Consider the following 13,438-nt stretch of genomic DNA (forward strand, 5'->3'; position numbering starts at 1 on the left):
GACTCCTGATATTCCACATTACACTGTCACACCTACATGTCCTTCACAACCCTTTCTCACTGCAGATTTACCATCACCAATGTTCAAATAAACCGCTACCATGTAGCCTGGCCACCCCCAACAACAGTCTGTAACAACAAGCAACAAACAAGACCCCCCATGTGTATCTGCTTATAACATGTGTCTGTGAAAGGACCAACACTTGCCAGTCATCTTTTATAAGAGGGGTACAACTGCACACACTCCCTCCTTTTTATAGCCATCAGAGAAGCCCGGATGAATCCCTACGACATGGACACACATAACAAAAGACATAACATTTGTACATACAACCCATTCATTGTGCAAAGGAAGTGCAGTCTGACCTCTCCTTAATAACTGACTGATAACTAACCCAACCCTTCCCGCATCGGATTGGTAACGCGGGCACTCGGGCAATGCTCGAGGGGCCAATATCCGAATTCCGGCTGTGGGCTGCTTTTTTGAGCAGGGGGGGCAGATTTGGTAGTTTCTGCGTTGTTCGATGCCGCCAGCCGCACAGTGGTTGCCTGAGTGGCCGTTGATAAAAGGGAGGTAATGGGCCCATCTACCTCCCTTTTATCAACGGGCAGAAGTGTCACTCCCTTTCTCTCGCTTGGCCGGCCCATTAATATATGCATATTGAGCGTGGGTAGGGGGCCTGACCAAAAGTGTCCTCACTTGTTTTCAGCTGTGTTTCACCAGTGTAAACGAATCCGTGCATCTTTGTAAACCCCCCCTTTCTAATAAGAGTTCGCCGAAGCAGTGTTTTGCGGAAAGGCAATATGCAAATGTGGGACACTTTTTTTTAGCGTGCCCGGGCTGTATTTATTTGATAACGTGCACAGTGAGGCACAAATCAAGCTTCCAGGTCACATATAAAATAACATGGCAAAATCTGATCTCAAATAAAATACAGGCAAACATAAAATTCATATCCACACATACGGCCAAATGCAGGAGATGTTCTTTCTGCTCACACCGGGGCAGTTATTCTAATAAAGCCCCATGAAAAGAGATAAGAAAATGGGCTTCTTTTGGAATTCTCAAGGGCATATTATTAAGCCCATTATCGCCGCGTTAGCGGCAGTTTCCTGTCGCTAAAGCGGTGATAATTTTAACGCCATTCTTGATAATATGCCCCCTGGAGTCTGCCAATATGCAGCTAAGCACAGAAATATATAAGGGACATTAGAATCAAATGTGTAGGAAAGAACTAAAAATAAGAGAGTTAGAAACATTGGCATGTGAGGAATGAAAGCACAGATGTGAGGAACGGAAGCACTGAATGCGAGGGATACAAGTACAGAATGTGAGGGCTAGAAGGATGGATTGTGAGGGTGGAAAGCACTGGATGTAAGTGATAGAAGCCTACAGTGTTAGGAATGTGAGGGACAGGAACCTAGAATGTGAGAATAGATTTATAGAATGTGAGGGATGCAAAAATAGGGTGTGAGGGATAGTGGCAGGAAAGGTGAGATATACAAACACAGAATGTGAGGGATTCAAACAGAATGTGAGGGGTGGGTGTTGAATGAGGGGAAGAAGCATGGCATGTAAAGGGTTAAACATAGAATGTGAGGGATAGCAGCATAGAACGTGTGGGAACATAATGTGAGAGCTAAAAACGTGGGATATCAGGGAAAGAAGCTCATAATGTCAGGAACATATAACCCTGGAAGGTGAGGGGTGAACAGGCCTATAGGACAACCTGGCATGGCAAAAGGGCTGGTCTGACAGGTGAGTGTGTGGGCTGGTTTTAGGGCAGTTTGTGGGCCAGGTTTTTGGCATGCTGGGACGCATTTATTGCGGATTTCCCTAATATTACCACAAACATTGCCTGCATTAAGCTCAAATCCCTGAATTATACCCATACCTTCAAAAACACCAGCCCCGCGCATCTTTAGCTCTCTGATTTGCTGATGGGGGCGCTTTAAGTTTGGTGCCCGGGCCGCACTTATTCGCTGCCGAAGTCAGACTCTGTGGATAAAGCATTAAGGGGCATATTAACAAGGGCCTTATCTCCGCTTTCTTGGCTTTAAAAGCCAAAGAAGCAGAGATAAAAATATTGCCCTATCAACAACAGGGCGCTAACATGCAAAACCACATGTTAGCACCCTTTTTCACTACGCTTCCCTTTGCATCTCTAATGAGATGCAAAGTGGGCGTTCCAGAGCAAAATAAAAGGAGAAATGTCGCTAAGCGACATTTCTCCTATTATTAAGCTTCACGCTAACCCTGTTAGAGACAAAAAAAGCAGCGCTAACCACGGTTATCGCTGCTTTTTTACGTCTGCTAATTTTCAGTTTTAGCCATGTAATCCAATGGGAGGTGGATTACATGGCTAAATCCACCATGGGCTATCAACAAGGATATCCCTATCCTTGTAGTTTTATCGCTGCATTACCAGCGATAACCTCCCAAAATGCCGCTATCGCTGGATTTTTTATCGCCTCGGCGGTTAGCGTTGTTAATAACGCGATAACCAGGCGATATTATCCAGCGATAGCGGGCGTTAAAAAAATTACCGCTAAGCGCCCCTAGCATTAATTTTCCCTGTTCCTTGTTAATATGCCCCTATCATCTTTAAGACTGGCAGTTAGATTCTGGCAATAAAAGCGTAGTGATGGCTCCTGTCACTGCACTATCTTAAATATACATATAAAATGTGTTTTAATGCCTGATTAAGGTGGCTTAATTAATGGAGAGCTCGAAGTTGCACATTCAATTTCATTTTAAAATATGTTGGTGGTAACTTTGAAATTCCATATGCCAACACAAGGTCCATAACATAGTCCTTTCGATCACCTCAGAAAGCTAAAAATCACAGAAGACACGTAGAAATCCTTTCAAAAAACAGTGTAGTATCTGAAGCTGCCTTGGGTCGTCTCCTTTGAGAATAAGACTAGTCTAGATGTAGTGAGAAGTTATAGCGACATTTCATAAAATGATGGTAAACATTGGGCCACTCCTAACATTATTGAGCTTGTGAAGAGTAGGAAGAGGGTGCTGGGAAATCATTTATTTGTAGGAAATGTCCATGCTGACTGCAGATGACATTATAATCACGTAGACTTTGGGAAAGAGTCAGATATATGGGTCCCACGGGCTGGCCACCTTTACACCTGTACAACCAGCACTCAGCTCTACATTGTCTCACCTCTTGCTATGACCGTGCGATGGAGACAAAAATATACATGACTTCAAAAATACTGGCAGCGGTGGGATTCGAACCCACGCCTCCAGAGAGACTGGAGCCTTAATCCAGCACCTTAGACCGCTCGGCCACGCTACCACCTGGTTGAGCATCATAGACCGCTTGGCTACGCTACCACCTGGTTGAGGTTAATTAAACACGGAAATCAGACTCTAAGAGCTGATGTGAGATCTTTGAAGCGAGACGCTGTTATATAGAGGGACTTGGAGAACGAGAGCGCGCTTCCTGTGCTCAGGTCCCGGAGGAGTCAAAGCCAATAGCAGCAGGCACGTGATAGGCTTAATAGGTCCGGATTGGCCCCAGGCCGTGGGAGCGCCGGTCCTGACAGCCGGCCGGGTGACATAGAGCTCCCTGAATTTAAGGGTCCTCGAGGACTTTGAAGGCACAAAACTAATTCCTACGTCTCCAACTCACCAACCCTTGGCTGCCCCGATGATCGTGTATGTTTCCTGTGATTCATGAACAGAACCCTCCCAGCGCCGTTTACAGTAATTCCCAAACAGAGCTCACCTGAGAGGGGTTTGCACACACAGCTCTTTTAGTGTCGGCTATTGGGGATTTGGGGTATATGTTTATAATTACCACATAAAATTGGGAACGCTTAACCTGCCCACACCTCAAAATTCATGAGAGCAATAATTATGCGACGAGGGTGGGATTCGAACCCACGCGTGCAGAGCACAATGGATTAGCAGTCCATCGCCTTAACCACTCGGCCACCTCGTCCTCCTGGTCTGAGGGTTGATCACTGTCTATATTGTAGTTGTGGGCGCTTCTGGTGACGCTGTTGTCATTTATGGGCAAGTTGTTTTTACTCTATGTTTGATTGTCTTAAGATTGCTTTACATTTGTTGAACGTTGATTTTGAAAGTAAAATATCATGCAAATATTGTATGGGTATAACACTTTCCTGCCACTTAAAAGTCTCTGTGTGCTATACACTGGTGGTATGCTTACAAGTCAACATTTGGGAAAAAGGAGGGAAGAGACTACGGGCCATATTCTCAAGGAGCTATCGCTCAGTTATTGGCACCTTAACGCAGACAAATTTGCGATAAAGTTACCACCCCATTCACAAGCTGGTGCTAACAGCCCATATCAACAGTTTTCCTGCGATATCAGCCACAAAAAACATTGCCAACGATGACCTCGGCAAATATCGCTAATGAGATGCAGAGTAGGCGTTCCCGAGCAAAAAGCCGCGACAACACCACTCCACAACATTCTCAACGACCAGCCACATCGGCGATATGATCACAAAACAGGCAATAAGGCGCGGTAGCACCAGGTAACTAACACCTGCTCTGACCTGGTGTAAAGTCGAACGACAATCGGCACCAGACAAGGGAGCACAGCCCAAAGCCAAACATGAAGAACAACAGATGCACTTGGGCAACTGAACATGCAGCCCGGAGCCCCAATAGGGCAACAACACCCACCTCCACCACACCCAGGACCCCCCCCCAGAATTCCCCCCATGACCACCACAGAGGCAGCACGGACAAAAACAGCAGACCCACAGGAAACGCACCAGCCTCACAGACTCAACACCAAAGGATGCCATTACCCACTACAGGCTCAAAAGGAAAATCATCCTCCGCATCCTGACCATCATCGCCCAACAGTCTGACGGCACCAACACAGCGGACAACCAACATCCCACCCCACACAAAGCTGCTGGCTGTGATGCACCTGTTGACCTCTGGTATCCCCAACCAACACCCGCCAGAGTCGGAGGAGTCTCACAGCCAGTCGCATCCAAGTCCCTCATACATGTCCAGGATGCCCTCATCAGCCTGGTACCCCAGTATCTATACGTCCACCACAATGCGCAGGATCCGCTAGAGACAGAGCAAGGACCATACACCATAGCTGGATGCACGCACGTGTTGGGGCAATTCACAGCACACATGTCCTACTTGTGCCCCCTGGTGACACTGCACACAATCACCGCAACAGAAAGCACACGCATCCCATCAATGTGCAGGCAATAGTGGACCACCAGGGACTCTTCATCAATGTCGTCGCCAACCACCCAGCCAGTGTGCATGATTCCTTCATCCTCCGACAGTCCATCATCAACCAGCGCTACCAGGATGGCACCAAGGCACAGCCCCTTGGCAAGTTCCAAATGAATACCCCACACGCCTCAACTCCATAACCATGCAACTCACAACTCTGGCAATACACAGGTCACAAAATCACATACAACATGCAAAACAACATGCCCACCCAACAGACATGACCGAACAACTTACAATGTTAACCTGGGCAAGCCGTGAACATGAGCCATCAACTGCATGGCACCCCAACCACACAATAGCGGAATGTGGGGAGAGGTAGGAACCAGGCATGTGCGAAGGAGGCAGGAGAACCATGATTGGGAAAGTACACAATGCCAAGAGTGGCGGAGATGTGCAGGACAGACTGCAGTATGCAGAACACACCCATATCCATGGCAACATACACCGCTGGTGTATGGAGTGTAGTGGACAGTGGACGCAACCATGTCACCCCAGCCAGTGGGGTAGTACGCTGAAATGTTGCCTGTTATGTCCCCCCCATAAGCGTGAGCGGAGTGGGATGGCCTGGCGTACGCCATGCCAGCATAGGGGTGTGAATAAAAAGCACGTAGTCCTGGGCGTGGTCCTCTTCCGGAATGCCCAACGTCTCTGCCAGGGTGGCGCCTCTCACCCCGCCACAAGGCAGAGGCTGTCCTCCTGAGCGGAGATGCCTGCGATCCTGTGCACCTGCCGTACCCTGGCCCGCTGGACCCCAAACCCGTCAGGCCTGCCTCTGCGCAGCCAGGCCACACTGATCACCTGCCGACACCGACGTGTTGCAAGGAGGGCCCACCACGTGCCGGCGCAAACTCCAAGCCCGAGGCCTGCAACCCTGGCAGCCTCTCAGACCATCACAGCCTCCACAACACAGGCCCGCTTTACTCCTTTCTCGTTGACGTACTCTACTGCTGCACCCGGCCTACACTACGGTCAAGTAGGTCACACATTTGGAACTGAGTCTTGATTACACGATGGCAGAGTACATATGTTCATTGCAGATCTTATGCCAGTGTACTCCCTTCGATGTGGTGCCACCAACTCTGTGCTTGGCATTCCTACGCCACATGTCTGTGGTCCCCTGCTGACTACTGCCTTCGTCCTACACTACGGACAAGTAGGTCACACATTTGGAACTGAGTCTTGATTACACCATGGCAGTGAACACTATTTAAGGCAGAGGTTATGTCACTATACTCCCTTCGATGTGTTGCCACCAAGTCTGTGCATAGCATTACAACCACACATGTCTGTGGGTCTACGCGGACTACTGCCCTTGGCCTACGCTGCGCAGGAGTAGGTCACAGAATTGGAACTGAACATCGATTATTCAAAGGCAGAAAACATAACATTGCACGCAAAGAGAGGCATGAGAGGATGACAAGTTGCAGTCTGGAGGGAATAGGATCATCGTTACGTAGGTGATCGAACACTACCGACAACTGCCCTGGTCTCACTAACTCTGTGCATCGCGAGCCAATGACACGTTGCCGTGGGCCACTGCTGACCGCTGCCTCCGGCCTACACTGTGGTCCAGTAGGTCACAGAGTCTTGATTTAGCAATGGTGGAGTTCATATCAGTGTACCGGCATAACCGCAGACTGCATCCTCTCCTAGAACCGGTGCCACTAAGTCTATTCCCCGGCATTCATGGACACTCTCTGGTTGAACTTTGTTGGTGTCTGAGTGCATGGACTGGGGGTTAGTTTTCATCCTCATGTGGCTGATGCCAAATTGGTGTTGGCAGCGAGGCTTTCGCTTTCCACTCCCCCATTTGCTGCTTCCGGATAACATCAAACCTCTACATCATGCCCTGGAGGACACCTTCCACTGTCCCCCGCAACCCTCCACCACATACACAGCGGACATAGACATCGCATCACCGCAGGAGGCACACAGCACCACTGCCAGGATCGACTCCAAACGCCAACTGCCATTGCTGAAACGATCATACTGGCAGACTGACTGAGTTGCTCGCACATGTTGTGGATGCCATTTCCTGCCTGTTCCCCTGCTCAGCACTCCAGGTGCCACTAACTCAGTGCACCACAAATCTTCTTCCATTACTGTTTTGGTTATGAGCTGTGGTGAGTTCATGCAGCAATGTCACCTCAGGCAGTGTGGGAGACCAGGAACAATGATGTGGAAGATGATGCAGGTGTGACACCCCCCCCTGCAGCTGCAACACGAACAACCCAAAGGGACACAATTCAGGCAATTTCTACACATGAGCGCGCTCATCTCTAGTGCCCCAACCTCAGTACACTGCAAATAACGGACACTTCTGTTTGCTCATTGTGTGACCTCTGGACTTGCTCCGGCTACCTCCAAGATGCTCCACAGTTGTCTCTGTAATGCTGGTGTTGTCTGTTTCCGTATTCATAGTGTTCACTGTTGTATTTGTTGCCAGCACCAACAACTCCCTGAAAGCTGGCTTACACTCACTCCACACACACCCGGCACATGTGTCACTGTACATGTTGTCCTGCCAAATACAGGGGCCGTGCGCACGTACCCGTAGCCAGTTCTACATGATATATGCGTGTGTCCCTGTGGCCTTGTTGTATGCATGAGGGCCCTACGACATTGCATTGTGCTGTGTACAGCGGACGCAGACATGTCACCAAAGGCAGCGGGTCGGAGCTTGGACATGTCACTTTGTCGTCAGCCACTCGATACGATAAGAGGGGCGTACTGGGCCATCGTACGCAGAGCCAACGTGGGTGTGTGACTGATATGTGCGTTCCCCTGGGTGTGGCTCTGTGCTGGGGATGTGCATCTGCATGTGTTTCTGTCACAGTGTGGGTCTCCTTTGTGTGGTGTAGGTGGTCCCTGATGGGACTTGAACACCCACGTATGTGATCTACTTCAGCTTCTAGGAGCTCTGACCCCACCCGCACCTGTTCGGCCACCTCCTTTTGGCATTCTGAAACCTGGCATTGGAATGCGATTTGTGCCTAGGTGGAGTGTTGGGAGCCAGCCGTGGTGGCGGGTGCTTCCTGCTGTGTGGTCTGTGCAGGGGTTGGGGTCTTCTTGATGTCACTTGGCTGTCTTGCTTCTGGGGGTGACTTGCCTGTGATGTCCATGAGCTGTTGTAGGGCGTCGGTGTCGAAGGTGTGGTGGTCATCTCGGGCATCACTGCTGGGTTGTCTGGTCTGACCTGCTGGAGGTATTTTTTGTCCCTCTGCAATGTGAAGGGGAGATACATGTTGACATGTATGTTGGCGCATTGTTCTGGTTGAGATGCAGACTGTGTAACAATTTACATTGTGACTGTTTGGGCAGGGATGGCAATTTGGGGGGGGGGGTGGACATTTGGACTACGTGACGGATGTGAGGTTGTACCCGTACATATGCGCCTCACAGTTTCCTGCTCTGTTCAATGTGAGTGGACTGTTTCTGCGCATGTGCAGACCCAGTTGTGTCCCCTCTTTTGCAGTGTCGGTATTGCACTTGGTGCCACATTGTCATGGGAAGTGCTGTGATTGCTATGTATGTGTGCTGCGGTGTGCCACGGGGTTCAGGGACATGATCCAGGGTCTTTGTGGTTGTGCAGTGTGCTACACATCATCGTGCATGTGTGCCATTGTGCCCATCTCCACCCGTCTCCCAAGTCCCTTTTCTGTTGTTCACCCTGTTGTTGTTGTCAGGTCCTCTCTGCTGTGTCCGTACTCCCACCTCCTTGCACCGTTTCCACACAGATGACTGTCCTCCATTTCCTCCTGCTCCTCCTGTGGCGCAGGAATCCCACCTCCTGTCGCCGTTGCTGCCTTCCTGTTGGCGGCGTCTTGGTGCCTGGTTTGGGTTTTAAGGCCATGCCAGCGCCTCTTGGCCTCCTCCATTGGCCTACACGACACTCCGGCTGCATTCCAGGTAGTCTGATTGTGGGTCAGTTGATGGATAGTGTTCTGTCACCTCAGTGAAGCTGGTCTTGCTTTCCTGCGGACTGCACCCCGTCTTCCTCTCCCTCTTCTCCCTGGCCTTCCCCAACCCGTTGTACCTTGCTGGTGGTCTGTGGGGCTTGTGCGGTTTGCGTTGGCCTCTGCGCTCGGACAGGGTGCATCCATATTGCTACGCATTTTGGATTGTTTCTGGTGTGTTTTTCTTGTTCTGCATTTTTTTGTAACATTTTCCCACCAGACGCGTGGGATTTGCAGGCCTGTGGTTGGTTTTCGCTTCTTTTTGTATCGCACTTGGCCTCATCCCAGCTTTTTCTGCGTTTGTGTTTTGCATTTTTGCGGCGTGGCGTTAATTTTAATGCAGCAGCCATTTGATGTGTTATCTGGTGATTATCGCATGGTACCGCTGTGTTGTGAACACTTGGGGTTAACAAGCTGTAAGTTTCCCGTGATAGACTGCAATGTTGGAGGTTGCGTTAAGTAACTTTTGCGATGGTTATCACACGTTCTTGAGAATATGCCCCTTACAGCGCAAAATGAAGGGACATTTATTACCCAGCTAATTTGCAATGTTCTGTTACACATTTTAAGCAGGAGAACGTTAAAAAGATACAGCTTACAAAACCAGTAGTCTCCTACCTAAACTGGGAGTGTCAGTCAAAAAATCCTTTATTTGTTTTTTTCATAACCTTAAAGTGCAGTGCATAAAATAAAATATTGTTATTTTGTCACTATTAAAATGTTGTGTTTACAAAAGTTAAAAGGTACTTGTCTTTTCCATAAAAGAATTTACATTTGCCCCTACATGTCTTACATAAGTATTGAATAGGGTGACCAACCGTCCGTAAATTTCACGGACCGTCCGTTATTTTCGTATGTTGTCCGTCATCATTTCTTTTACTGACGCCTTTTGTCCGTAATGTTGGGGATTTCAGGAAGCTATGCTGTTCTCCTGCGGGAGACCCGTAGAGTTTAAAAGTTTCCACTCTGGGCCTCTCGCACTTATCTTTTAATCTGTAGACTGAGGCTGCCCGCAGCAGCCCCTGTGGAGGACCCCATTGCAATTCTGAGACTGCAGCTGATTATCACTTATAGAATGACAATAGGCCCTATTGTAGTGACAGCATGTGGTGTGCCTTCTCCTGCATCAGACTACGGCAAGACTTTCTGCTTGTGTCTTGGAGCCATGCTAGAGAAAATACAAACAAAATAACTGTCGGAGGCAGAGCAATCATTTGTGCACGACATCCATCTATAGGTCATTTAGCACATTGTCAAGGTGGATATTTGTAAAGGGCAGAAGTGATAGCCTCTTTTAAAATAGTTTCAGTTCAGTTTCTGATGTCCTGGAAAATATTATCCCTATTATAAATATAAGGCGCAAGGTAAAAGAATTCTGAGTAAACATGAATACAATGGGCTTTTCTGCGTAGTTCTACTTAATGTCATGGGACTGGAACAGCATTCTCACTGTACATTTAAAAGTAAGATTTAAACATCAAAATAAAAAAATACTTTTTAATGTTGATTGTTACATTAGCACACATCTTGATTGCAGACAGGGCGTGATGTCACTTTGCAAGTGATAGCAATATGCATGTTTCTGTTGCAGGATTGATTCCGCCTCCTAGTCTTCTAAAATAGGAATTCATATTGGTGCATATTTGATAACTCACAACACACAATTATTTTCAACTAATGAGATATTTTTCAAATAGTGGCAACATTTTTGTTCTAATTTCAATTTTCGTTGATGTAACGGAAAACTACAGTAAGAAAAAAGACACAGTACATAATTAAAACAAATATAATTTAATTGTGTTTTATTTATTTTATGGCATGGCTTTTCAGCGACAGGGGAAATGTGAATGCATTCACCATCCAGCGGCCATACTCTTAATCTAGAGCTTAGCTCACCAGCATGCATTCTTTTCAATGTCTGCTATGGGTCTTATCCATCACTCAGTAATGTACCAAGCCCCAAACCAGTCATCACCAGCTGAACAGACATGAAATTTCTGAAATGATCAGACACAAAGCTGGACACTCGGAGGACTGCACTCTAGTCCAGCACTGCAGGCCCCAAGTAGCCGCATTCTATGCGAGCTGCCTTACATCTCACAATGGCATTCAGATATGAGATGCCAGTAAAAAAAAGTCCATCCGAGCAGATCTTCCCGACCACTTCTCTCACCAAGCATGCCTGCTCAGGACCATGAATTGTAAACAAAATATCAGACTGTACAACCCAGTGCAGTAACCATATAAAAAGATTATTATCATATGAAATACCACAAAAGAAGCTGTGCACATACTGAAAAACTGTGAAGTGCACGATTGTCTCAACCTCATATAAACTTATTTAGACTTGTCCATATTTTGGTTGTCTATTTACTTACTTATATACTATTGTGCGACCCCCTCTGATATGTCTATAAAACGAATGTTTTGTCCCAAATTTTTGTCATGAATTTTGACCTTCTGTCCTGAATTTTTGTCCTGAATTTGGACCCTTTGTCCTGAATTTTTACATTCACCCTCCTGAATTTGCAAGCATGCCAGTTGGTCACCCTAGTATTGAATCACTCTTTTCTATTTTCATGATAAATTCATTCCTTTGTAGTTCGTAAAAACTGTTGCTTTGTGTGGCCCCTTGCTATTGTGAATCCACTTTTCAGAGGAGGTTGCTTATGCTTAAAATTTGTTTTTACCTCTCGACAGGTCAGTATGTTAGATGTGCCCTCCATCCAGCGGATTAAAGCTTGCCTACAGGTACGGATGTTTAGTTCATTGAAGATCAGTTTAAGGAATGTCTTTCTTAAGTCCATGGCTGTGGGGCAGGCGTGCAACGTCCATTGGGCTGAAAGGGCTTCAGCCCCCCCCATTGTGCCTGGCAGCCCAGCTGAAACAGCTTCCCGCACACACACAGCCGCACCCCAGTACTTCACAGGTCTTTAAAAGACCAGTTACTTGCCTACGAGGCTTTGTTGCTATTTCACCCCTTCTTAGAGCCCCTGTATTTCCACTCTGACTATCGCTGAAAGAATTACCCCCCCAACAAAAGTTTTGGGTAGCCCCCCTCCCTTCCGAAATGTGGCTCCAATTGCGCCTCTGCTGTTGGGCATACCCACATCAAGTGGCGTATGGATTCTTTACTGTAGCCACATAAACGGCAATTCTCATTTTGTTTTTTGCCTCTCCATGTTGGTAGCAAGTCCTTCGAGTTATGCGCTCCTAAGCGGTACTGAATAAAACTCCTTTTTATCTCTAAATGAAAGTGCGCTGATAAGTAGCCTTTCGGCTTCAGGTTGTTGTAGGAGTTTATTACTGTCCATGCATGTCATAGTTTGGCCAGGATTAGTTGCCTTGTCCACCTTGCTATCCCCTGCCTCTTCCATGCCTAGTTCCTCTAAGGCTTTTTCGAGATGTGCGCTCCGTGAGTTGGATTGTTTTTGCTCCATCTGTGCCACGATCTCTGCCCAGCATATGTTATTCAATGATCCAGATTCTGACGCTCGAAACTTCTAACATAGTTTTATGAAGGCATTTATTCTATGACATTTCTGGTTCTGCAGTCCAAATTCTAAACAGACCTGGGCTGGGGATGCTGATGCGGGGAGGCCAAAAACGGTCTTATACACCTTGGACTGGAGCTCATTCAATATTTCGATTTCCTTACTGCACCATATTACCAAGCCATATGTCAAGGAGGGTAACACATGAGCTGCCATCACTTACAGCAGGTGTCTATAGGAAGCGCAGCTTAATTTCTTTTTAAGCAGTGTGTAGGCGAAAATTAATGATTGGGCTTTTGCTCTAATTGACTTTGTTTGGACCGCAAATTACATTAGTCTCCCCAGCATTAAACCCAAGTACCTGTTGATTCTACTTGCTTGCCTTTTACGTGCCATTTGTATTTTCTGAACTGAGTGTCCACTAAACGTACCACCTTTGTTTTCTTCCTATTCAGCTCCAACCCATGCGGCTCGAGGTAATTTGTCAGATCGTTTATGACTCGTTGCAGACCGATCAGACTCTGGCTCAGAACCACAATGTCATCTGCGTATTGCAGTTATACGATTGACTCGTTTGCCAAGTTGGGAGGTTGGCTCTTGGCTTTTGACAGGTAGCTGTTTATGTCTGCAATATACAAGTTGAATAGGCTTGGTGCCAACACGAAGCCTTGTTTCAGGCCATGTTTGGTATTTACCTTGGCTGAAACTCTGCTTCCGTCTCCAGGTTTC

The 13,438-nt window shown here is 47.3% G+C and overlaps 2 non-coding genes across 2 annotated transcripts; both read right to left on the bottom strand.

The window, feature by feature from the left end:
• Positions 1-3,231: 3,231 nt before the first annotated feature.
• Positions 3,232-3,313, bottom strand: TRNAL-AAG (transfer RNA leucine (anticodon AAG)). The gene has a single exon. It is a non-coding gene; the product is annotated as a tRNA-Leu (tRNA).
• A 566-nt stretch (positions 3,314-3,879) lies between these two features.
• On the bottom strand, positions 3,880-3,961 carry TRNAS-GCU (transfer RNA serine (anticodon GCU)). The gene has a single exon. It is a non-coding gene; the product is annotated as a tRNA-Ser (tRNA).
• Between the last annotated feature and the right edge of the window lie 9,477 nt (positions 3,962-13,438).

Source organism: Triturus cristatus, chromosome 12 (genome assembly GCF_964204655.1).
Source record: "Triturus cristatus chromosome 12, aTriCri1.1, whole genome shotgun sequence".
Classification (NCBI taxonomy): domain Eukaryota; kingdom Metazoa; phylum Chordata; class Amphibia; order Caudata; family Salamandridae; genus Triturus; species Triturus cristatus.